This window comes from Haemaphysalis longicornis, unplaced genomic scaffold (genome assembly GCF_048455015.1).
Source record: "Haemaphysalis longicornis isolate Haplotype H1 unplaced genomic scaffold, Haemaphysalis longicornis Haplotype H1 scaffold_7, whole genome shotgun sequence".
NCBI classification, from domain to species: domain Eukaryota; kingdom Metazoa; phylum Arthropoda; class Arachnida; order Ixodida; family Ixodidae; genus Haemaphysalis; species Haemaphysalis longicornis.
In genome coordinates, this window is record NW_027526422.1 from 79,045,464 (window position 1) to 79,073,149 (window position 27,686).

Sequence of the window (27,686 nt, forward strand, 5' to 3'; positions counted from 1 at the left end):
TTATGCTTTCGTTCATAGTTTCTCCATATAGAAAAAAACAGGGGTAAATATAGCTATTCCCACTACTGCCTAAGCTCGAGTGCTTACGTGGGTAGCCGCAAACACGCGGTGTTTGTGACAGCTTGGTGTGCCTACCACGCTCTACGCTTATTCTAGAGCGTGCATTACGGCCCGCTAATCTTCAAGCTTCTGATTGCACCGTAGGCTGCACCGACGTGGTTCATCAGAGGGCGTGCGTAAGATAAGGCGCCCCAAATCCGATTCGCCTTATAAGCTGAGGTGTTACTCGCGTATCGCCCTCGGATTCCGAAAACAGTGCGTCATCTGACCACGTGCATGCATCAGGGGGCTGAAATGGAGGCTTGCGAAAATAAGAAAGCAAACGTCAGTGCTGAACCCGCACCTGGGTGAATGAAGGCAAGTTTCGCAAGAAGAATTAGGGTGACCAGAAGCAGAAATGTCGCCGTTTTGAAGTCGTTAGAATGTGAAGTTCGTAACTGTTAGTCAATGGCTCGTGAGGGATTTGTAGTTTGCTAAAATTTGTTCCAAGCATTTATGCGAGACAATAAATATTTATAAAACGCAATTCACAGCATTGCATTGAAGATACCCGGCGTTACACAGAATAACTGCTAGAAATGCACTTTCACCGAAGGAGTGTTAAATTACACTATGTATAAAGCTGCGGTCTCAGTTACTTATGGGAGAAAAATGACGTTGCATTGTTTAGTGAAATGCAGAATCGCTCAACTCAGTCGAGTTAAAAATTTACGAGGAATCCTAAGCTAATTCCAAGCATAACATAACGCTGCGAGAATATCCCTTGCGCCGGTACCGCTCATTACGGCAATAATGCTCAAAGGAAGGAATCATAACGAGGATACAATTTGAGATTTTATGCTGCCCACACTGCGATAAACAAAGGACAACCCGTTGCATGACGCAGGTTGCCATCAAATACGTTACCTTACCCCGCCCTGTAGGACCGCAAATACCCCGATAACAACTAGAGAGGAAATCGCAGGGGGTTCGAAATTAGAGCAGGCACTTTAGAACACATGATTTGCCACTGTCCCAGTTTATTGATTGATTGATTGTGGTGTTTAATGCGGTGACGCTACGCAGGCGATGAGGCGCGCCGTAGTGGAGGGCTCTGGAATAATTTTGGCCACCTAGGGATATTTAACGGTCGCCGAAATCTCGTCCAGATGGGTGTTTTTGCTTTTCGTTGCCATCAGAAAAGCTGCCCCCACGGGCGAGAATAGAACGCGTGTCCTCGTGCTCAGCGGCACGGTCCCAGTTTATTCGCCTGGTGTGTATTGCATTGTCTGTTTAAGTGTCCTCATTAGTGTCCTCACTGGATTCATCTAGTGCCCTCACTGCTACTGTACGCCAACACGCCCAGCAGGAAAGCAACTTCCTTAATGTATGATAAATGATCTTGGGTGACGCCAAAGAAAACATGCTCCCCGTGGCCGAAATCGAACGTGGGCCCTTCGCGTTATGACGTTGGCATCTATCCGATTGCTCAATTTTGACGTGGTCGACGCGGTTTGAAAAACTTCGACGACAAACAAAAAATCCGTCACGAGACGAATGACGTGCTATGCGTGCCGTAAGGCTGTCATCCACGAGACATTAGGCTTAGCTTCCCATTTTGATGTTTAGAACGTGCGTCCTAACGCCAAACCTTGGGGTTTAACACGACAAACCATCACCCACTCAAAAACCTTTTATCGCTCAACACCAAGCAGCTGGTACTGAATAACGCCGTCCAGCCCAAACCCGAACGTTGGGCCTACAGAGTGCACACCCAAGAGCTGCTGTGGGTATTTAGAAAAGTGGTGCGTATTTCCCGAGAAGCACGTTCTCGCAGTGCGGGATTGAGCCAACCAAGGAATCCATCACGAGAAAGCTTCGCGTTCAACCTTCGCCGTCGTTAAACGGAGGGGTGCATGGATTTTGTGTGTGTTCTTAATTGGGTGGCCAATCAGGAAAGTAATCTTATTGGTGTTTTCGCGTTCTCCCAAGTGCTTCGCGGGTTATACGTTGTTATGTATGTTTTTACAGATTTTTTTCCGTCTGCGTAGACTGTATAAGCACGCTTTTTTTATACCATTGCACTGTCAATTGCGTTTTGGCTATTGTGATGTGCTATTTTAGTGGTCGATGTTTGTGCGATCTACTGGGCTACCCCGTCCCTATACAAGCACTTTCGAATGCTTCTTTGGGAAGTCAAAGAAGCTGTGCTGCATACGTAAGCGAAATAAATTCAACGTCAATGTCAATTTTATAGTTAATGTCAATGTCAACCACAAGCCTTTGAGCAAGGCATACATGTAAGTAATGAGCAGTGGGTGGCTGCATTGCTCAGCTTTTCCCGGTGGGCAAGCTGATCTCGTAAATCTGGCAGAAAACGCCATCAGGGGCCACGTATTCCTGGCTCCGTCTGATGGCATGAAGATACGAGACATTACCGCACGGTGGATTCGCTTTAAAAGGGATGACATTAATGTCTGTTCTTTCGTTCTAGCTTCGAGTGATACGACTGGGGCTACTAAATTTAAGAGACTGTTGCTAAGTCTGCAACCAGAAAAAGGTTTTCTGTAGCCGTATATAAGAGTATTGTATATTGACTGCAGTCAGAAGCTGGTTTGTCGCCTTGACGTCGTTGAATGAGCCGCGGATCGGCCCCATAGAAATCTATGCCGAAAGCCGTGACGCGTCGCAGGATAATACACTGACAAAATCTTCCGCATGGCGTGATGTGAAGCAATATTTGCTTCTTCACAAACGGGAACGTCTGCTTTTTCATTTTGAGCGTAGCGCCGGTCTTATCGACAGGTCGGCAGGACGTAAATAATAACGCCCTGACAGCACAGATCATGAAAGGCACACGTAGAGTCCCGCGTTTATCCTCTAGATTCTTTGCCACTGTATATGTGTGCATTATGCCGTCCCAGTTTCAGCAAAATCTGATAGTACGAGGCAAAGCTTCTTTTAAGAATACTGGCTGCTCTATCATGCGTTCAGTGCATTCAATAGGATGTCTGCCGCCACCATCAACATGTCTTGGTCCGCCAGACTTCAGTACGGTTTTCTCAATTGACCGAAGAAGACAGCCGTTTTTTGTTTGAAATTTGTTCAGTCCCATTTAGATACTCTACGTCTGCGTCTTATCCAGTGATAAAGAAAGAAGGCGTTTAGCACAGGCATACGACTATTTTCTCGGTGCAGACGGTTGCGAAGTTTCCTTAGAGGGAAAGTGTCTGCATTGAGTGTCGACGAGCAAGCACTTCTCGGCTCCCAGATCTGATACGACACACAAGCCCGCTTTGTTCCGTAAACCAGAGGCCCAAATGAGGGCAAAGGGCTTGAAATTATAGCTTTTCTATTTTGTTGTGCATGCAATGTTTTTGAAAGAAACCTAGGTCTTTCAGGCATCGTTTTCGGATCGTTATGTTGCTTAAACCGAACTTAACTTATGGGCGCGAATAACAGGTGTGTGTTTGTAAAAAGAACCTTATAATTCTTCGGCCTTATAAATGGGCTAAAGGCACTTTTAACTATTTCGTGTCACCAGAAAAACTCTTAATGATTTACAAGTGCTTAAGCCAGCGGATATGAATATTGTTACTACCGTTGGTTGAAAATGGAAATAACTGCTCGCCCTCCGCTTCATAACGATATGTTGTAGGTGGGAAACAAAAGCCCACGCTAATTGTTATCTAGTTACTTTTACACGAATTGGGTCGTGTTTCGTGGCTACAATTTTTAAATAATCGTTTCAAATCTGCCTCCGTATAAACAAAATACCTACAGCCAAATTTGAAAGGCCGTATTCCTTTCACAGAATGTGGAGTGACACTAACCTTCTTTGAAATTACAAAGGAATTAGGGGCAGGAGATGTCTGCAAAACATTCGTAGGTCTTGAAGAAATACCCTCACGCATGAAAAATTACTGGCCACCCAGCAGCTAGAGGTAACGCATATTCTAGCCAAATAAGTAGCCGGTTTTCTTTAAAAAGGCCTTTCACCACCGTCACAAGAAGCGTTTGGTGGTACTTTTCGTGATGAAGTCACGCATTCTGCTGTGGGAAGTTTTACACAAAGCAGTGGTACTTGAAAGACGGGCTTTTAAAGAATATACTGCTATGCCTCGGATTATCCGGTTTACTACAAGTGACAGACAGATAGACAATGAACTTTATTGAAAGCCTGAGGAGCCCTACCGACGTTCAGGGCGGCAGCGCTGCGGGCCGCTCCCACGTGGGGACGGGGAGGCTGAGCCTCACCGCCGCGTCGTGGGCCCTCTGGACGGCCCTTAGCTGGTGTAGTAGATCGGGGCTCTCCAAGTGAGAGCGCGACTCTTCCTCAGTTATGCGTTGAGCGCCCTGAAGTGAGGGACACCGCCCGAGCATATGATCTAAATTGCTACGTTCGCCAAAATCCGGGCAGTCCGGTTCAAAAGCGTCCGTGTAGAAGCTGAGAGTGGATAGAGTAGAATAAGACCTAGTCTGCAACATTCGGAGCGTGGCTGCCAGCGGCCTGGAGAGTTTCTCATGCGGAAGAGGAACGTTCGCCTGCCCAGCTTACAGTGCTAAATAATCTCGTTGAACGTGAATAAAGTGCCTCTGAAGACCTCCCAACCAAGCCCGAGGAACCGCCTCCATCCGACCCGGTGCGGTGGATTATCTCGCGCGCGCGGGCGTGGGAGACAAATAAAATTTCACTCACCACAAGTACACTACACGATTCAGTCAGTTATTTGAGCAACCAAACAGGAACTCCTCAGAATTTTTTTATTGCCAGATTAATATCTAGCGAACTACATTTTAGTCTGAATGTTGTTTGTTTCTGTTTTCGGTTTGTTATTTGCGAGCCCGCATAAAATGAATTTATTTCTTTAGAGCACATGAACATATTGTAACGAATAGATTTGGGCGGTGTGCTTGGAAAGTTGATCCGCAGAGAATTTACGTTGACAAAAAAGAATTTTTACCTGTTACTTTGAGCATAACCTAAAGGCGAGTTAAGTAATATATTTTGGGAACTAACGAAAAGATCATGCACCCCTCCGTATAACCACGACGATTGTTGAACGCGAAGCTTTCTCGTTAGGAATTCTTTGGTTGTCGTCTGAGTTGACCGCTTCGACCATGTCGAAATGGAGCACTCGGTTAGACGCCGGCTTCATAACACGAGAGACGCAGGTTCGTTTCCTTCCACAGGAAGCGTTCTTTTTTTTAGATGCAGAGCATCTGATTTACTCGCCTTGTCCCTCCGGCGTCGTCGTCGTCGTTGTCATCGGCGTTGTCCACCCCTCCCCCATTCTCCTAGCCGCGCCAGCTGCGCTCTCCGCCGCTCACCCCCTCTCCTCTCCGATAGCGAACACTCTCTCGCGAGGGGCATTGGATTGGATTCGATTGTATTGGCTTGGCTTGGATTGGATTGGATTGGCTTGGCTTGGCTTGGCTTGGCTTGGCTTGGCTTGGCTTGGCTTGGATTGGATTGGATTGGATTGGATTGGATTGGGATTGGGCTGGATTAAAGTGGATTGTTTTGGATTGTGTTGCGTCATAGCCGCGGCAGACGCGCTGGGGCCGGCGCATGTGCAGTACTCTCTCTTCCGCGGTTTCCTCTCCTTCGGGCGCGCTGCGCATATAACCGGTGTGCCGTTCTCCGGCGAAGCAACATCCACGCTTGGCTCAAACACCTAGAGTCCACGCCGCTTTACAAGTACGCCAACGTCGTCATCGACTGGAACTGGCTTACGCAGTCCCCTCAACGTTATGCGCGCTATAAAACGCGGTCCTTCACCGCTCCGCCTATGCGTCGCATCTACACAGGGGTTCCCGCGAGGGGAGGTGGGAGTTTTTTACGATGGGTGAAATAGTTATTTTCAAAATACCTCTACTTGGTGAAATATTAAGACACCAACAAATAAGCAATATTACAATTGCCAATGATGGCGGAATGTATATTTTTTCTGGTGTATCTCGCATCTAATGTTCGTAACTGACGAAATTTGCGATAAATGATTTCAGAGGCAAGTGAGAATATTTCAGGCGTAAATACTATCTACGTATTAAGCAGACTCAGGAATAAATAGCAGAAATGTTAAAATTAGAACTTAGTATATAACAAAGGATAGTATTGAAAGCTTCACAAAACTTCATAATAACGAGAAGCAATATGAGAAGACTCCGCTGATAATATGGGCACTGGGCTATTTGTGAATCAAGAAGAAAACCAAAACAAACCCAAACAAAACCATAAACAAACCAAACCAAAACAAAAAAAAAAACTCGTCGTCTTATAAAACTTTGTCTTTTTATATATACCAGCGTGTCTTGTCCCTCCCTCCTCCCTAAAAAAAGACCATTCGAAAACAAACCACAATATCGGAGAACATTGACATATACTCCTTGAGGTGTTGCGCAATGTGTTATATTTGAAACAGGTTAACCTTCACATTATTTAATTGCATCATCTCCAAAAAAACCCATTTAAAAAGTCTAATATTGCCGTAGACATATCAGACAACCGTAAGATAGAAAACATTTAATCAAAGGAGCGCTCATGATTCAAACGGCAATAAAAATGTACAATGGCAAGTTTTCTGTGTTCCTTTTACAAGTGGTTTTTTTTAGCCCTTGAGTTAAGTCTTTCTTCTACTGTAGTCAAGGACGTATAGCAACACGGTACACAAATGGTTAGGCGAAAAATGCGGTTGAATGTGAAAGCAATAAATCGCTGATCGATCAAAAATCTACCGGTTCAGAAACGTAACGGATCAATTCCTAATGGCTCTAAGAAACGCGGCTCATAATTTGACATTGGCTACGAATAACTTCCTATTGGCTCGGAATGCAACAACAAAATTTATTGGCAAAGCCCTTGTTCTCATCGGCGTCTTTGCCAGACAATCTCAATTGAGACCTTGATTTGAGCACAATAGAGGGACAGGAGAAGTGGGTTTTGGACGGCAGGACTTTGGGCCGCATGTTATGCTTTGAGATGTTACTTCGTAGACCGATCCGCGCAGCCTGATGTACAATGAGTATTACGTCTGGATGTCATTGGCCTGAATCTTAAGGCCAACCTCTTAAGCTTTCACGAGTTCTTCTCCAAGACATTTCTTAACCCTGGAAATTCTCTTGTCTTCATAACATCGCTTGGCTAGAGGTCACGCGTATACATTTCGTATTGATACGCAGTCATTCCTGGTGGTTTGGAGGTGCCTTACTCTGTACCAGTTCCTTCAATCCAGGCCACGCGAAGATGGAGCATAATGTGCTTACTGAGTCATCACAAGCCTTAGTCTTCTCGTCAAGGGCCAATAGGGTGGTGGATAAACAGCTTGGATTTGTCTCATTGTGGATAAATGGGCTGTTTGCTCAAACCCCCAAATCAGTAGACCTCGGTGCTTCTTGCATCAAGCCAGTTTTTTTTTTCGGAAATTTCTTCCAGAAAACAAAAACTTCTAGTGTCCCCATACGGCATTTCGAAATTGTTCTATTCGTAAAATGCATTTCTGTTCACAAAATGTTATGCGTCATTGTCGCTGTCAAGAGTAACGGAGTAACGGTACTATGCCTTTTTCGCGAATATGATACTTATTCAGCATGCCAGTAGGACGGACATGCTTATGTCGCTCGAACTATAAACCACAACACATCGACTCTTTCTCTCACTGCGTCCCCAGCAGCAGTTTGACAAAAATGGGTGGTAGCCTGCCAATGATTTACGTCATAGAAGTGTTGCCAGTTTGGTCTTTTGAACGTGCGACAAATTCGTAGCAGGCAAGTAGTAGTAGCAGTAGTAGAAACTTTTAATGTGCCCGTGATTTAATTAAAAACAAAAGAGACGAGTGAGAAGGTGGTGTCTTCCACTGGTCTTCCTCCCCTCTTCCTCAGTCGTCAGCCAGAAGCCCTTGGACTCTGGCGGCGGCCTTGGTTATCCGGACGACCCGAAGTTCCACTTCGGGGTTGAGGCTGAGCAAAGCGGTCTCCCATTACTCCATTTTCGTTACACTAAACGAGTTGCTCCTAGCCTTTGCTGCAGCATTTTGATTCTGTCTTGCGTGGCATGACCATATCATGCGGAAGAGGTCCGCCTGACCCGCTCGTAGCTTACAATTTCCTGAGTATATTTCGGGACAGCAGCGACTAAGCACAACCGGGGTTCGAAAGGTGTTCCTCTGTAACTGCCTCCACCATACCGAGTCCCGTTTAGTGAGGCTGCGGTGCGCGGCGGGATACTTCCGTCTTGCCAATCTGTAATGATCTATGATTTCTCTGTACGACACCATGCGATCCCTTTCCGATCTGACGAGTCAGGCTTAGCTGGGCTTTATGGCATTCTTTTTTCTTATCCGCATTATGGCTGAAAAGTATTTGACTCCCAAATAAATGGTAAAACAGAGCATTCGTTGTTTCCCGCCCCAATTTCTGATCGTATTACAGTGTGTAGTAATGAGGACTTCGGACCGTGCACTAGTCACAAATACCGGCCACCTCGAAAGGAGAGCGTGGAATTCCAAGAAATAGGCAGACGCCTCAGCGGGCCCTCGTTCCGATGAAAAATATGGTTTTAATTAAGAATTCTATAGAGTGAAATTCTGAACTCCAAACTACTTTGCGGCGTAGGTGTTTCGAAGTCAGCTTTTTTTTTTTTTTGCAGAGGTTCCCACCCGAAACCGGTTGCGTCACCTAACCTGAAATAACGGAAGCAAATCGCCGAATCGCGGAGAGTTATATAAAAATTGGTGGGAGGGTGCGGGTGTCGGATGAACAGGAGAGGATTAGTGAGAAGCTGGAGATGAAAAAGATTGCTCAGGGAATACCTCCAGCCGGATTTTAATTGTCCTGTGGGTACTGGGGCGAAGAGACCCGATTCAAGTGCATTAACTTCACGGATGGGCGCATTGCGTAATACGTTTCATAAAAATACCTTTGGGCGTTCTCAATAAAATTTCGCGTAAGAATCACCTTCTACAGTTTTGATTAAAAAGGCGTGGTGCCGTAACCTGAGTTCTGGCTTCGGAGGTAGTGGAGAAGGCGAATGCCCTAGGCCGCTTTTGGGCTGTAATAAACCGGACTGAAAAGGACGCCTCGAAAAGATTGGAAATTTTAGCCGGCTGGAAAATTGGTTCTCACGTAATTATACCTCCTGGCGTGCATACCCTTTCCGAAATCTAAAGCTCCAAACAATGCTTCGAAGTGCAGCGCGGCGACAACTGCAGCCGAAGTAAGATCGCGGGAAAGGGTATTTGCTCGTTGAGCAAACGTATTTGTATGTGGACATTCCGAAGTCTCATATAAAACGTCTCGGTGCAATAGACCTGGTTTTGCAGGCGGAGGCCGCCATTACACCTTTATTCGAAAACTTTTTATTCAGAAAGAAGGTAAAACTCTCTTCCAAGTTCTCCGGCATTAGACAACTTGCAGTCACGTTAAGCCATATAAAGGATCTTTCTTCGGATTCTTATACCTCTGCTGCAATATTTAAAATTGTGCAATCAGCACTTTTTCTTCTTCCTTATTGAGAAGTTCTCTATCAGAAGTCGGTATACCATAAATGCTCTGTGGGTGCGATTGAGTAGATTAGGTCATGGCATTTCTGTTATACTCAATCCTTGTTGCCTTATGCAGCAATGACTCAGTATATCTTTCAAGTTTGTGTAGCGGAAATGTAAAACCAGCGTAATGTGCTTGCACCTCATGAAAAATCAGCTGTGAAAAGGTTCTTTACTATTGTAAGTAGATGATAACGATTGCTGTAGTAAGCTAGGCAGAACACGGCGAACTATGGTTGCCATAATGGCATCTAGAAGTTTTAAACAGTTTACCCACTGAGCCACCCGCATATAGCGACCATAGAAAACGGCGGTCGTGAAAATAGTGATTTCTTCCAGACACCTGAGTGCACTCAGTCACTTGTTCAAAGGAGATGACGCCGCTGTGCGTAGAGACGGTTTTGTAGCTAAAATGTAACGAGCTTAGAGGGCAATGCACGGCCGCTTACAACATAGCACTAATAAATATGTATTGGATGTTGGCCTGGGTAGAAACGTTGTCAGCCCATAGCTTTGTCTCTACGTGCAAAAAAATTGGCTGTCAATGCATTGGTTTCTTTCATGACTTTCCTTGGATCTAAATTTGCCAGATCGCTGCCGACATTTCTCGTCCTTCTCTATCCTCCAAGTTCATCTCCGAGCTGAATTTTAGGCGAAAGGTTCAGAGTACCGTTGTTCTTAAACAGGCATCACCCATAAAAACGTTTTGAACACGATTGGCAGTGAAGCGGTTGTGCCCCTTTCAGCCACACCCGGGTTCATCTGTACCCGGGTTCATCTGTATGCAATAATTGCAATGTTGGTGTCTTGTGCACAGGAAAGATTTGGGGGCTAATCATTGCGCTTCTTGCAAGGTTTACCTGTGGTAGGCCTTCAACGATATTGTGAAACTGACTTTAAGCAACTTCATCCAAGTCTGAGTGATAAACATCTGACATTTACTCTTGAAAGCAAGAGAATCGGCGAGGCTTTACAAAACAAGCCAGGAGAAACTATCTCCCGTGAGTTCAACAGTTTTGTTCTAATTCGTACTTCACAGTATAGTGCGCGCCAAAAATACAGGAGCCAGGATTAAGCAGAGAAAGAAGAGGATTTTAACCAGAAGGATAGCGCCCATCTTACTGTGGAATCACGTAGCCCATCACAGCCTTGTTTTGTGCGGACAAAGCCGTTTTTTGCGGCCGCTGCCAGTATTTACCGCCACGCCAATTTCTGCAAGCAGATGTTGTCTTCAAGCGGTAAAGAACAAGCGTCGGCTCGGTGGATCCGTACAGGGCTCTGTTATTATTGTTGTTGATGATGATGATGACGACGATGATGATGATGTCCTCAAGACACCGAAGTTTGGAAATTTGCTTCCTTCTCGTCAATGCACGAACATATTAGCGGATACCTACACGCAAAGATTGCTAAATGTTTTGACATGAATTAGTAAATAAACCGGTCACTTCTGTACATCGAAGTGGGGATCGACATGACAGGTAAAATGTATCAACGAAAAAGATTTCGAAGGCTTGATAACCCGGATGATCAGTTAAAATATTTCATCGACCAAATGCCCCGAAGAATTAATGGCATTCAAGAAATTGTTGACTAATCAGCAATTTCAAAACAAAATTTTGCTCGTTAGAACTGCAACTTCTATTGAAATTATCAGCCCTCTGCGTCTATGCCTACGCTTTTTACCACTGGCCTATTTTAGAGGCGTACAAACAGAGCACGCCAGCTTTAAACATACCGCAAGCTGTTGCATTACCAGCCTTCTCTTTCAGAACTGGGTCGTTTAATGGGGGCAACACTACGCGTATAATCCCTTCAGTATGGGAAATGCATACGTTATGCGTAAACATATATGGCTAGGGCCAGGCTGCATCGTCGTTTATTAGTTTATTGCCATTTAGAATCAACGTAAATGGACAAGAAACCTTATTACACCAGAGGGATTTTATTTATTTATTTATTTCATTTAGTAACGCTGATTCTTTATCGTTACGTGCCGTAAGCGGCCACGTTGCGGAAGTTTTTTCATGTATGTATGCATGTATGTGTATGTACGTATGCACGTATGTATGTATGTATGTATGTATGTATGTATGTATGTATGTATGTATGTATGTATGTATGTATGTATGTATGTATGTATGTATGTATGTATGTATGTATGTATGTATGTATGTATGTATGTATGTATGTATGTATGTATGTATGTATGTATGTATGTATGTATGTGTGTAGGTGTATGCCAGGCTGGTAACACCTCGGCGGTTTGAGCAGCAGTTGGTCGACCTCGCGCAAATACTGTGAGGGCCGTCATAAACTGCTTCGATAACGTTGCTATTCCTAACAAAATATGAAATACTGATGGTCGGGTCGTGTCATACAAGCAGTCTAGTCACTGAAAGTGGCACGAACAGCGCGTGTTCCAATGAAGAAGCCCATCTACAGTACTTCGCATACGCTGAGCTATATCTCCAGTGGGCGACTTTCCCGAAACCAACGCTCAGAGTCTAATTTGATTAGCAGTCTAGGTTAGTTCTCGGTGTACCGATGGGCCGCGAGTGAAATTGCCCTTCACAGAAAGCACACGTGCTGGGCTACAGAGCAAACCATGTCATTGGCTATAGGAAGAATGCCTACATATTCTCGTCGGGCAGTGGCCTATAGAACAAAGCGAGGAAAGCGCCAAAAGGCATGCGCGTTGGCGTTGCCATCGCAAAGCAAGCATTCATTTCGAACCACGATCGAAACAAACCCAGAAATTTGATCGAGAAGGCGGCGACTTTTGGCCCTGGCATGAGCCCAATACGATGACCAGCCAAACTTGGTTAGCGACGTCACCCGGCAAGGCCTGCTTCGCAGTTCCTGGTGCGAGCAGTATTGCGAGACATGAACAGAGATAGCCTACTATAGCGTATAATTTCCGCTGGCACGTCGGAAGATATCTCAGAGAGGGCTAGTTGAAAAACAACCACTGGATAGAGCACAGGCGATTGTTGATGTCGCAAAAGCATGTAAAACCAATACACCTGACTGCTGAAGGAAATTTGTGATGACAGCAGTACCTCAATATTTCAAGCAAACTAACCGACACTTCGGAGGAGAGTGAAAAGAAGGGACCAAGTTTAAAACGTAGCACGCGATTTTATTTACCGCTCACGGGCGAACGCGTTGCAGACTGGTAACTTTTTGGGGTGATGCATTAATTTGTGATCAACATGGTAGCTTTGATTAAAACGTCTAATTTCGCCTTATCACGTATAGAACAGGATTTTACGAAAAAAATTTGGTCTGTAGTTTTCGCGTCGCTTTTTCGTTGTCGCTGCGGCTACAGCGAAGGAGCCGAATAGTTCTCCCGATAGCGCCACGTGTTTAGCCTTAAGAGACCAGCACAATGCACTCTTACCCACACGCACACCGCAGGCATAGACGAGAGAGGCTCCATCGCAAGAATGGCGAGACCGTGTATTCGTAATTCTCTGAACTGCACTGCTGGGCGCAGGCTAGTTCGCAGACTAAGCGCAATCTAATTTACAGTCAAATTTTCTGTATTATGTTTTTCCGGAAAGCGTTAGTAGCTTCGCGAGAGCTCGACACCAAAATTGTCAGCCAACTAGGTTCCAGAGACTAGTTTCGTATGATTAAACTTAGGGACAGCGGTCCCTTCGTTGTAAATATGTGAACAGCTGCCTTATTCAACACCATGAGTAGGCGAGAGACGTAAATATTGCTTAGGTGCTAAACGGATGTAAAAGAATGCCGGCGGAGACTATTTTAATACAGAAGGCGAACGAATTAGTGATAAGCGGTGTGGAGGCGTAGCTTGAATTTCGCCAGAACAAAGCCACATTATTCACTGTGGTGCTCTCTACGCTAGTATAACTGTTAACCTAGACCCAAAAGGGGTCTGTAATTTTGAGTCTTGCTTGAGTCATACATCAATCCCACGGAAGTGGCACAATGACTACTCGCTGAAAAGGTGATATTTAAAGCTTCAGGAAAATTGGGCGTGCGGAAACAAAATCCGGGGTTTCTGAGCATTACACAAGGACCACTACAATTACTTTTACCGTGCTCTGCTTTCACCAGGGGCTGTTTTGTTTTTAACAATGTACCGCAAAAAAAGTATCAGATAAACCCTGCATGGTTACTTCAGTTGTTGGGACAGGCAATTTATCAGCGAAAAAAAAGGTTGCAATGTGTTTGGAAGAAAACTATGTCTTTTCGTATGTGCAAGGTCAGTATTTCCAAAGGCTCGTTTTGTTTTGTATGAAATGAAAGGAATACAGCACAATATTATCTGACAATGGGCGGCAAGATGGCGTGGGGGTCTTCTTTTCGAGTTTGCACAGTTGTATTCGCGGTGGTAAAGTAATGTCTAGTCTGCAATCAGTAACCCCACGGAAGCGAAAGGACATCTCACTTGGCAGCTTGCATTCTGCAGTTGGAGAGAAATCCCAAACCATTTTTTTTAAACTGGGCCACCATTTTGATTATAATTTCTCACAATTGCATGCCGGCATTGTCCCACGCTTGACCAACTGGGGATTGCCTATATGCGCCCCCCCTGGAGTACTACTGTACGAGGGCAAGATACATTTCACAAAGGAAGAAAGTGTGGTTTGAGATTTTTGGAGTGCCTGGTTTTAGACATTTTCTTAGACTCATTTTTGCGTGAAGACAGCAAGCGTTGTATGAAATACGAGAAAATGATTCGCAAACAAGCTCACCCGTTCCCACCCTACCAACTGTGCTCCGTTATTTACAAGGGGAGTTTCGAGGGAATTCACGTTCCCAAGAGGGTTTCTTTAAAAGGTTCATCTGTTCATGCAAGTGTAATTGACCAGATGGGTGGAAGCAGGTAACACAGAGCACGTTCCTGCTAAGCACAATTTCAGGTCTACTTAAAATGCTCCCTTAATCGTAGGAAGACAAGCTCTCTACAACGGATATTGCAAGGCGAAGATAGAACATAACATATTACGTTGCCCCCCGTCCCCCGGCATTAGGAGCCATTGGATCTGAATGCTCTCATTTTGAGTAGTTAAATCTTAATTAGAGAAACGATGAAGTCCAAAGCAGGAAAATAGGCATGACAGCCAGGCGGAGAAAAAACAATCTCACGTTCCGCACATGCAGTTATTATAATTTATAGCGGGATTGGAGAGATTCGCAGTGCAAGAATAACGAGTCAAGTTTCAATATTTGAACCTAGGGACGTAATCACCTCAGCCAACTACAAGAGGGTAGCTATTTCAAGATGGAGATCACATGATCGGGAACCGGAACTAAGGGCTCAGTGTTAGTCGATCTCATGAAAGGCGTCCTCAATTTGAAACAACTTACATCCCCCCCCCCACCCCCTCCAAACAAAAATGTAGCGACCTGCTGAAGTGCAGCTATACGGATATAAAAAAAATTTGGCTTCCATTAAAAAATTTTTTTCCTCTGCAGAAATTGAAAAGTAGCGTCCCCCCTTCCTCCCCCGAGATCAGGCGCCAAATTTAAGAGATGCAGCATCACAGGCCGCGTAACCATGCGTCTTATAAACCAGGTCTGCTTCATAGTCGGGATCAATAACTCATCAACCCTTCCTCCCCGACGGTTCTGGTTCAGATGCTGTGGCTGGACTCCGTGTTTGCTCCGTGTGTCAGGGTTCATACAGAGAAGTCTCCACTCAGAATCACCCGCAGACAAAAAATAGCAGCTGCTCTTGGGCCTCGACTTGCTCTTCCGCATGGGCGCCAGGGGCGATTTGAAGCACACATCGATCAGAGTTTTGTTGCCCTACTCAAAAAGTTCAAACTACAACTCTCTCACTAACCTGACAATAATTACAATTGATTTGGTCTTTGTGGCCTAATTTAACAAAACCCATGCAGTCGATATATTTCGCTCGAACAGCCATTTGTCTGACCACGCAGTAACGTAATTTAGCTTGAAAATCGAGATTTTCATATGCTATGCACTTGAACAAAAATTACGAATAGTTGCATTCCGCCAAATTTGAAGCCGGTTATCCTTCTGATAAATAAGATTGGTTTGCTTATAAAAAGTACTATTAAACACCGATATCGAAAGCATGCTTAAAAAGAACTGGTTAAGTTTGCACAAAGTCGCGCAAGGCTTGGACCATAGCGAAGCTGCATTCTTTATTTCTACCTGAGCACTAAAGGACACGTCACGACACGTTTGTACAAGTTCAAAATTGTTTATTTACATGTTCCGTGTCACCTTGCACTCCGCTGGTAGTAGTCATCGTCATATGCATCGATATCGTCGTGTTCCTCATGCCAAGAATTGCATGCGTGGTAGCGCTTCACGACAGGTGGGGCGCAGCTCCGGCGCGTAATGGAAGAACGCCTGCGCGGCGTTCCTGGAGGCGTGTCGGCGCTCCGTGGTGCAGGTGCCGGGCCAGCTGTGGCGTTGTTGATTGCTAGGCGATGCGAAGCGCTCCTCGGGATTCTCGCCAATTTTTTAAGTGCAGAGCATTTCAGTAACTCACGATGTCACCCGCGTTGACGTCCGTAGTCGTAGTCCGCACCCCTCCCCCTACACTATATAAAAAATATTACATACCGGCGCCTGGTTTCGATCCCACGACCCCGCGGGCGGGACGCAAGGTACATGGTTCTCTACCCACTGCGCCACAAAGCCGGCACAGAATGGAAGGCTACGAACGCGCCTTATAACCTTGACTCATTCAAACTACGTCAAGAAGCTGCTGATACAACGCATTCACTACCTGTGGGCGGAACGCGAGGTACATGGTGCTCTTCCCACTGCGCCACAAAACCGACACAGAATGAAAGGCTACGAACGCGCCTTATATCCTTGACTCATTCAAACTACGTCAAGAAGCTGCTGATAGAACGCATTCACTACCACCAACTCCCCAAACACTAAACGTTAACGCAATACACCCACCCCCTATGCGACGCATTTACTCGAGTCCCCCTCGCCGGGAGATGGGCCCAATTTTTTATTGCTTTTTTGCTAAATCCACCGCGTCAGCCGAGAACACTCGGCGGTCGACTCGAGGCACACGCTCACGAGTGCTTGTCATTTTCTTAGTATTTTAACGGGTTAAGAGCCACACATTACGTCCAGCTACGTCAGCTTCGCTGTTTAAAACCCTTCGATAACTGCAAAATATGACGCAGAGTTGTTCATTCCCGTGTTAATTGTTTACAGCCTTAAGTATAAATTATGGAAAAAACTTTGTTTGCCGTAATTCTCAATTAACGCCGATGTGTGCGGTGGGTTATAAGCTAATTCTGAATTTAAAGCGAAGCTTTCGGTGCATCACTAATGGCGTTTGATGTCGCTACAAAGCGCATTGTAGGAAAGCCAACTTTACACATTAGGTTTCACAAAACGATGATGATGAGAAGCGAAGGCAAATCAAGGTCCTCAAACAAAAAACGGTTCCTGTGGTAACAGAACTGGTCCCTCGCGTTATACGGCCGATATTTATCATATTGCGCCATTCAGGTGCGGTCCAAGGAGTTGTGATTTTGAACTGACTTTGACTAAGGTAGCATGGCTGAAAGCTACGGGTTTTAGCAATGATTTGCTTAAGCAAGGGGCCTGGATTTCTTGCTAATTCTCCGTTTCCTGTTTTCTGTATGTTTGGCGCTCAAGGCTGAATCTCCCGATAATATAACTGCTATACCCGTATAGACCCATTATTCCTGTTTCCATTGCTTCTGGTGGTGTGCCCATATTAGAATGCGGAAAACAAGCAGTAGTGAGAAAGAAGCTATGGCGAAAGGTCGTAAAACTCCCAGTATTCTGATCGAGGCCATCGAATTGAGTAGAATAGCTTTGCGTGCCCAGAACCGAAACTAACGAAAAGACCAAGAAACACTACACAGAAAGAACAATTTCCAGACAGGAACCCGGCGGTATGATTGAAATTCCCGCAACTAGCTTTTTTTCACCTCTCCTAGATACCACATTTCACTTCGGGGCACATGTTCTGAATCAATAAATTCCCCCTTCAAAAGAGAAAAATAAATGATATATGTGGGCTTCATAAAAGAGACGAAGATTTTTGTTCCTCTCTACATACGTAGTCTCACTGTTTAGATTAACCTGGATAACGGTTACTGCGAAAAAATGGCAATAATTATCCAGGGTATTTTAAACGGTCACACGTGTTAATAGAAATACAGCAGTCGACTCATGTTTATGTATAGAAATATGAATTGCTGTGGCAAAGACCTCGGTCTTTGGATCTATATATTGTATACAAGCCCCGAAGGCAATCAGAGGACGGTTATGTCTAGGAAAACACTTAAGTTATATAGATTTTTGTTTGTAGGCGCCAAGGTAAAACAGTATGAACCAAACAAAAAATACAGCTGACTGCAAGATTTCCAGAGTCACAAAAAAAGGCACGTAGCAGCCTTTTGCAAATACCAAGCCGATCGCATGGAGAAAAATAGCGGCAAATTGCGCGATTTGTACTCTGGTCAAGTATTTCTTCCACCAAAGATACCTCCTAAATGAAGGGCCAAGGGCGGATAGAAAGTAATAGGTGTACATGATTACGTGTACAGCGGAGTTCACACAAGTGATAAACATTGCTTGCGGCTGCGAGCCGTAGGTGACGGTTAGCCAGACGTTCCACAGCACCACGACGTGATGAAATACGTGCAGAGAGGTGACCTGGTGCAAGTTCTTGCGTAGCACAAAGAACATAGTGTCGGCGAGTTCCACGATTTTGAAGACTAGCAGCCACCAAGAGAGGTGAAAGATTCTCAGCGTAACGGAAGAGTCGCTCAGGTCGATTCCTTGAAAGATACTGTATCCTCGATCCCAGTAGGCGAGCTTAGCGAAGCGGACGGTGAAAAATGCGCTGAAGCAGGCGGCGCCAAAGTTGTATACTAAGAGGCACATTTTCAAGTTGAAGGGCTTGCGAGTGGTCATCCATTTCGGACCGGCTACTTTAGTAAGGTAGAGGTATGTTACCGTAATGGCCGCTAAGGGAAGCGGGTTTCCTGTCAACGCCCAACCTTTGGTCCTGCGGTCAGGTGAAGGAATCCAAAGAGAGTCCGGCTGGCACTTTGAAAAATCGGTGACTGGACCCATGAGAGACAGCCGTCCAGACGATCCTTTCTGCGACGCAAACGTTTCGAAAAGCAGTCCAGAGGGATCCAGTGCCGTACGCGCTGTGACGCCGTGTGTCTCACTGGTGAGTGTTGAAAGCCTATTCTCTTGCTGAGACAAAAGTTGTTCAATCGTTTGGGCCTAAAGGGGACACGTTACATCCGCGTAGCCTACTTATGACAGTGAAAATTGGAGCACAGTGTCAACTAATGAGGGCACGCACTGCAGCGCTGAACTTGTTTTCCTTGTTTGAGCGTGTGTTTTAAGGCAGGATGCTTAAGAAAGAACCCTGAACGTGCCTACATTGTTAGCAGATTATTGCAGCCCAAAAATGTCTATTACAAAGTCACAGTAAAAATGGCATTGTCTTTTCCATGAGTTGAATAGAAACTTTATATTTCGATTGTTTTTGTGTTTATAAATAGAGCGTGCTAAATACTATAGTGTTTTATTTTTTACAAGAAAATAGGACGAACAATCAACAAATTGGGGCAGGGGCACAACAGCTGCATTCCATTTGTTTGTTTTGTTTGTCAAGGGCTCTTATAATATCGTGGCAGGCGAGCGGTGGGGTTCGCTCTAGACTGGGTACCAAAAACGCTGCACGCGTGGTCTTGTTATTTCATTTCATCTCAGTTACTTACTCTCAGGGTATCATAATGATGATGATAATGGCAACCACGAAGGCGTTGGCGATATCGTCGTGATACGACTCTCTGGCTGCGCAAAGTGCGTTATATACAAAGCCGGCGTGCGTGCGCTGAATAACTGAGTTGCCACAGAACCCTTTCTGCGGTGGATAAATTATGGAACGGGGATATAAAAAGAGGATAGAGGTGAAATGGGGAGGAAATTACGCCTGCACTATGAACAAACTGGTCTCCAGTGGCAAGTATGTGGTTATGAAAGAAGCAGGAGAACTGAACGAAACACTCGACGTAAGTAGCACGGCGAGGTACAGGACAGGTGGGCAACCTTCCAAACTGAGCGAGGGTAAGATTTTTGTTGCTTATTTACCTAAGTTTTATTAGGGCTAATAAACAACCTATATTATTTGTATACCAAACGTGTGAGGATATTCTTGTTAAGCGAAACAAGTGGGGTCTGTCAGGGTATGTAGCGCGGCGCGAATAAAGGACCACAGGAAGACCTTCTGTTTGACACAACGGTTACCATGACATGAAAAAATAAATAGGGGAAGACAAAATATTTCAGGATGGGTTCAGCTATTAAAATTTGAGGGCAAAATTGGAGTTCACACAATAAAAAAAACAGGATTCTGTGAAAGAGGCTTTCATGCAAGCTGCTGATGAACATTATAAATCAAGAGTGCGGAGGAACTATTGAAACCCAAAAGAGACGTTCAGAAATAGCTTGGGTAAAACCTGAATCGAATTGTCAGGATTTTCCGGCTATCAACGAGCAGATATTTTGAAACTTCGCCAGACCATTGTGTTGACAGCACAGCTTTTGAAACAGGGTGACCCTAACTAAACTGAATCAATAACGCTTAGCGGCCTTTATGAAGCAACACAACGTTCGGGTTTTGCTAAGAAGACAGGGGAGGTCACTGTGCCGCGTGAAAAGATTCGATGAACAATGTGAAAGGATTCGATAAACACTGTCACTAAAGCAGCAACGGAAATGTAGAAATAAGTCGATGAACCTGGTGGTTTCCCAATCCCAAATCCAAAGCTATTGTAAGAAAGGTTTGCTAGGTATTTTATATTTCGGCGCGAGGTACCATCCAATACTGTCATATTACGGATACGTCTGAAATTAGACAGCCTTTTTGTACTGGTCAGAGGGGAAACACTTAAATGTTAAGAGTTTTAAACCAGTCTTAAAAAGGGCCGCAAAGCAATTTTGTTGATACTGTTTTGCCTGTCAACGCTCCCATGGTTATATCACCGTTTACAATGAGCGAACCATCCCGTTGTTTTTGCTAGCGTGAGATACCGCACAGCTACCTTGTTCGATAGGCAAAACATACAACGCCCGGTCAAACTATGCTAGCTGCATGTACAATGTTCTTTACCTCCAGTAGTGGTGACGCCGCAGCGGGCATCGTACGGGGCTGTGGAAACTAGGGAGACGGGCAAATTCGTAGGGGCAGCGACGGTAGAACTTCTCGACTTTCCTTCAGTGATGACATGGAGGGCGGTGATCGGCAGCTCACCACACGTCGCTTTTCGTCTGGCCGGACACGTGCATGAAGACGGCCGGCTGGAAACAAACGGAAGAAAGAGAGAACAAGCAGGAGGAAGCTTCCAAGCCAGGGCTTTTGATAGAGTTAGGACGTAAGGTAACACACTCCTATGCTACGGCTTGAAGTTCTGGGGGTGGCTTTAGCCTGGCATGTGTCCGTATCACCAGCACAACTTGATGTCGAGATGCATAGGCTACGGTATCAGCATAGGGCTGAAGTGTCATTCGGGAAAGCTTTCTACGCTATAGCTCAATAATGGGTCGATGATCCCACATGGTAGCTGTAAAGAAATCATTATGTAGACCTTGTTTGAACAAACAAGCATCTTGAGAATTGTATTGTTTGTGCGTACGCTAAACGTTTTGTCTGCCGCAAAATCTCCAAACCCCGATATAGGAGTTGTGCTTACTCAAGAATAAGGCCGCTTTTAGTTTACTAAGTGCCTTGAAAATTCCTCCTGCTCCATTCTATTTGTTCCGACAGCGTCTTACAATTTCGAGGGGGTTATTGGACGCCACAAGGTTGCTGTACAGAATTTCTTCTTTCGCCAAGTTTTCGCTCACGCAAACGCGCCAGCGACGCCAGGTTTTCTACCATACGGGCTGCTTAAATCAACCTGTTGAAGCAATTTTTTTTGCTTTCTTAGCACAAGCATGCCGAAACAACCACAGGGTATACACTTCATGATGGCATAGCTCATGAAAATTTGGCGATTTCACGCGGCTGCACGTGCCTCTGAGGGAAGGTCTTCGCGCGTGACTCCACAAAAATAACTGTGAAGACCTTTACTAGCTCCATCCGAAGTAAAGCTCAAACATCAGAGAACTCTCATGGTTCTCCAATCCCATTCTAGTTCAGTCTCCACAGTATGGGGAACAATACAATTAGAGTTCCCTCATGCTTCCACCGGAAATATTCCCATTCCTACTGGCTTATCCATTCTATACTTCAAGGTCCTCAGGTGACAATTGGGATGATTGCAGCTTCAATGGTTCGTGGAGGATGGCTACTTTTGTGGAGTGGTAGCGATTGATTATGGGTGCAGCATTCTTCGTAGAGCTGGTCGCAGCCCGTTCTTTATTTTATAGAGGAGGAGACCAGGGCAGGACATACCTAACACTACATTGAATGCTTTTTAAAGCAAAGCTTGATAGCTCTACCAGCCAACGGTTCTTTCGTGGAGTGCTGGTCAACAAACTCCCAACGCGTCGGAGGCGGCGGCGGGGGAAGGGAGGTGGTGTGGAGGGTTTCACTCAAGAAGCACACTAGAGATGGCGCGGTGCATTTACCCAGCGTTCCCCACGCGGAAGTGCCTGCTCGCAGGCGGCTGCGTTGGTGTTACGGCTTTGTCATCTGCTTTAGCGACGGTTGTTGTGGGCCTGTTTTGGAGCAGCTTCGCGTATATTGCGCGCTGCCTTCGCGCGGCTTGATTAACTTGTTCGACAGCACCTCCAGGCTAACCTGCACGTGATGGAATTAACTGGTCGTGCGGCAAACTTACGTTAAGGATTTCTTTGCAGGGCGGGAAAACAAAACGTACGAACGACATGTGGCCGCTAGAGAAGCGCTACCTTTTACACACTGCTTGAAACGAATGGAATCCCGTGTTCTGAATTGGTGAAAATCGATTCGGTTGAGTTGAGGCATAACAAGAGGCTACAGTAGCAACTGGTTTTAATATATAGCAATTATAAAAGCTCCCTCAGCTTTCTTGCTATGCTCAAACTTGCTAAGTAGTTTAAAACGGTATAAGTGGGAATCACTAAGCTCAGATGCCGAATTGTTTCGGTGTCTGCGCTTGCGTCGTGCGGTGGTGTATCCCCAAGCTGGCGCATCAGTATGGCTAGGTTCGACTGTCTCATCGTTCGAAAGAAGCTCCCCTCCGCGTTCTATCTCCCGACTCACTGCAGGGCTACAGCGGCGGCTTTCGCCGCTCTAGCCCGGCCGCGGATGACGCTGCTGGTGCATTCGGGGCGCCGCCCCCTCGAATTCCGTGCCACGGCTGGCAGAATCTCTGGTTTTCCTCTTTGTAGAGCCAAGTGTGTAAATTCAAGTGACGTCGCATGAGAAGTTGTTATGGGTGCCGTGTAAAGCTTTACTTTCCAACCATGCTCACAGTGTGGATTAGAGCCAATTTTTTTCTACCACTCTGATGTGGAAACCTAGCTTTGAGCGGGTCCTTTGACCGGTAATTTGGGAACTGTGGACGACGTCGCTGCTGCTGTTGGTTTGGCAGCTGCGAATATATGCCAAAGAAACTTGGCGGTAGTAAAAATGACACGTTAGAGTTCTAGGCCTCAGGTGCGGTGTCTATATTTATGTTTTAATATCAAAAGCAGGGCATGAATATCAGGGAGTTATCACATCGTTTGTTGTTCACTGCCGCCCAAACGGTTCAAAATAACACTGCCACACATTTAAATTATGAAGTACCGTGCTGGTTAGGCACGTAATTAATTTGCAATAATATGTCAAGATAATACTTTTTGGTGGCAATTATGGAGAACCACGGTCGCAAAAATAACTGTTGGAGTCGGCTTTATGAAAGTCGGAAATTTCCGATACAACCCGGTCAACCATGAATCTGCTTACTTCGGCATTTAAGAAACTCGTCTAGAGACCATTTCCGGGAGAGCGGTCCGATAAGACCCATAAATTACCCGCATCGTGACTCCTCAGGTGGCTGCTAATTTAATCCTGGCTTCTCCAAATTAGGCGCATGGAATTTACGCATGTACGCAGTTTGCACAAGGCAAGACAGCACACCGACGGTGGGCGTATTTTTTTATTTCGTAGGTGATATGACAAAGGGTGCTTGAGGTTTAAAAGCAAAAATTTTTGATGTTTTTCCCGGGTGTCAGATTGTACAAGGTTGCGAACGTACGCCATATCAGTTGGGAACAGCAGCAGCAATTACCCGCCAAGCGTTCTACAATGCAGAAAATTACTGATGCATGAATCTGTAGGCATTTGAAGGGATATGTACAGAAAGAACGGAAAACTTTGCAATCACAATAAGAAATTAGTTGTTTCAGACGACTTACTTTAATTTAAGTATGATCCCTAAAACTACTCTCATGGTTATTTTTGCATGATATGCCCCTCCCCCCCCCCCCGGAGGGGGGGCGGGATGACAGTTTGATGTAACGTAACTTTTGTATGGAGTACAAAGCGTTTAGAGAAATTTCTGACCCCGAAGAGCACGTAAACAATTTTAAGACCGCAGTGATATCTAATATTTATGGAGAGGAATGTGTGATGCGGCCGTATAAAAAATTGCCAAAACTGTCGAGGTACTTCTTGGGCAGTCATGAGTATTATTTCAAGCCAGTCACCTCGGCAAGTATGCCTCAACGTATTCAGTGCGTTTGTTTAAACCCGATTTCATAAATCTGGTGATGTCGCAGTCATGGCTATTGTCATAATCCTCAGATAATAAGGTTATTCAGCGATAATAATTTTATTCTTCGATCGGAACCGTTATGACGTACGTCTGCTGGCTGTGAAAACGTTTTCGTTCGTACGAGCATATTTATATCCCAGAATTTGTGTACGAAAAAATTATTTCGATACGAATACTCGCTTAACACATAATGCCTTAAATGTGAATCATATTTCTCAATATTAGTGGCTCCTAGGTTGCTTTCGATAAATGTTTTGTAGAAGTTGCAAGCAAGCATACCCAATCAAAATAAGTATCGTCGGAGGTAAATGCCCTCGTATCGGCCCCAGCGTAAGAGATATACCCACGCTTTTCAAACCTCCGCTCAACGAACCGAAGCGTTTAAACATTTAGAAAGTCAGCCAGCCATAATGCCGCCAGCCATGACAAAGACTTGCTTATCAAGCACACCACCCGCATATAGCAGGCGTCGAATGTTCCGCAGACCAATTGAATTTTCAAGCGCCAGGCGAAAACTTCAGAATGCATTTAAACTAGGCGTGCCCATTCTATGATTCAGCGCTTTAAAAGTGCGCCGTTTAGGCTTCCCGACAAGCCACTTGGCGCCACGACCGGTTTGATTCATTTGATGTAATGACGTGTTCAAAATCTTTGGACACAAATTGCTTCCATCCGAGCGGAGCTTTTCAGCTTGCTCCGGAGTATCCGCGTGACGACCTCACTCAATCTTGCCCACTTTGCTGCGCCTCTGGTGCTATCTGGAGAATAAATTGCTGGAGGAAAACTGCAATCTTTCTGCTCGGGCGAGAGGTTGAACGCCCAGTTTAAGCAGCCGCATTTGTCACTGATCTCCGGGAAGTTATGACGACTTGCGGCAAAGGACGCGTTCGTCGACCTCTTGGAGACAGAGATACCCCTCGACGCTCGCTTAAAAACAGCGAAGAAAACAGCACAAAAAAGAAGTCAACTCGCTGTAGGTTTTGTCGCGACAATAAAACGTCATTCTGGTGGTTGTGAAGCCGCGGTTTGGAGATCGGGTTGTTATTGCTTGTCGTATATTTCGCTCTACAGAATAATATCGGCAAAGGCAATCAGCTTCGAACCAACTGTGGTAATTTAAATTGTCTGAAAGCCCTTTGCCCGGAGTATTATGTCGAAGCTTCCTATGTGTCACTCATGGTGTGCGGCGTACGGCTAGCTCTCTTCAGGAAAATGAGCTTTATGCAAGCTCCCTTAAGAAAAGCGCTTCCCGTGGTCTGAGTCGAACCTGAGTCGCTCACATTACTAAGTCTACGCCATTCTACGTGTCTTCGTTTTGCGGTGCGGATTACGACAGGATGCCGACTGATACACGCGACAGCGTCCGAAAATCAGGGTACTGCCCTGCTGGGGTGTACGTGTTCTATTCACGTGCCATAACACCCGGATGAGACACGAAACGCACTAATATATCTTTTCGTTTCCACTTGATAGTTTTGTGAGTCTTGTGAGGCCGAACATTGCCCTGCTATGCTTCTGTTACCTGGCCAATCCTCTATCTGTGAATGTTCCTCGAAGAAAGGAACAACAACGACAACTTGAGTTCTATGCTGGCAACGTTCAGAGATAACACGTACATTATTACAGGACAATGGGTTATTACAGGTTTACAGCCGATAACAGCATCGGATAACAACACTTGGCAGCTCACTGCGCTGGTACTGTGAAAACCCGGTTCAAATACAATCAGAGCACTCAGTTGTTCTTTATTTACTCTTTACACAGGTGGTCGTTATCGTTACCGTACAACTACGGCAGCAACAATAACAACCTTGCTTTTTCGCAGATTGAAGCACTAATGGCTTTCGCCTTAAAAGAGCCACACTTTGACCTTTGTCTTCCCCAAAAGGCCCTTTTTTCACGATAGAATTAATAAAGACTATAAAAAACTGAATAAAAATAGAAAGAATTCAAGGAGGTGGTAAAAATAAGGCTGCCAACGTCGTTCTTTTCCCCTTCCCGTCGGTGTTCTTGGCTGAAAATTGTTCCGGCAAAAAAAAAAAAAAAATATTCCACGACAAAGTTAAAGGCCCCAGATATGTGAGGGACAAGAACTCCTGGTGGTTAGGGGTCTTTATTTATAAATGTTTGTCAAGTGCCTATGCCATGTAACTGCTGAGCAAAAAAAGAATTATCCGTCGTCAACCGCCACCCCGAGCTATCATCACACCTTAATCCCCTATCCTCTCCCTAATATATCCATCTGAACTCACTGTCAATGTTGCTACCCATGCAGACTTTGATCTGAGAATTGGCCACATAAACGGAGCTCAGTACCTTTCTTTTAAAAAGAGCGGGGCTGAATGAAGGAGGCAACCGATCGGGATAGTTTCTGGAAGAAGAGTGCATTGACATTGTCATACGAGGTCGAATAAAAAGAGATTACACATGACGTGAAAATTCTTGGAACAGAGAAGTGAGATGAGATTTCATTTAGACCTGTCCATTGGAAAAACCGCGTAACATTCCACTGGGTATTTCTTAAACAAGTAATCCAGGAAAACATATGTCAGTGTCTTTTTTAAGAATACTTATATCACTTAGTGTAGACAAAACATTGTTTGCTTGTTTTATTTCCAGGTAAGCGATAAAAAATTTTAACGCTGAGAAAAATCTTGACAGTTTCCATTGTAATCGCATTGCATAAATTATATATAATGCAATGTCTGTGCAGGTATTCACAGCAAATATTTCGGGCAAACATATTAGTTTGTGAGGTAACACATTGACAACGCACGTTTGAAATAGGGTCTGTGAGATACGAAAAACTAAAAACAATTTGGGATTCTTGCATCGCCGAACACTGATCTTCCTGAAAACTTTAATTGACGACCGTTTACAATATAAACTGCGTTTTACGGCCACTGACAGACCAAGGAATTCTAAAGCGACTTACACCGCATTTAGTGCTTTACGTTTTCCCATGTAGTTATTACTACATAGCTATTCTAACTACATTGCATAACTATATTTTAGCCCTGCTTTCCAAACTATTGGAGAGAGGAGACTAGTTATTAGGTAGTTGAGCAAAAAAAACTAAACGCAGCATTATTATTTTAAAAAATTGGCCAGAATCGCTTCACGCGATGAGTATGAACAGCCGGAAAGAAATCGCTCCGTTGTTTCCTCTCTCGCAGCTGCACTTACGGAGCACAGAAAAATAGACCAGACTCTTTCTGGCGGAGCCGTTCTATGTCCTCATTTGGGAGAATTATTGCCAGCTTCTTTAGGGCTTATTTCAGTCTCTAGTCGTGGAGCCAGACGCATCAACAACGCCTCCAGAACAACCAGTTAACCGCTGGAGGCTTTAAAATCCTTTTGGCTATCACAATTTTCTCATCGT

The 27,686-nt window shown here is 45.0% G+C and overlaps 1 pseudogene; it reads right to left on the reverse strand.

Moving 5' to 3' along the window:
• Positions 1–17,882: 17,882 nt before the first annotated feature.
• Positions 17,883–18,674, reverse strand: LOC144146376 (very long chain fatty acid elongase 7 pseudogene; annotated as a pseudogene).
• Between the last annotated feature and the right edge of the window lie 9,012 nt (positions 18,675–27,686).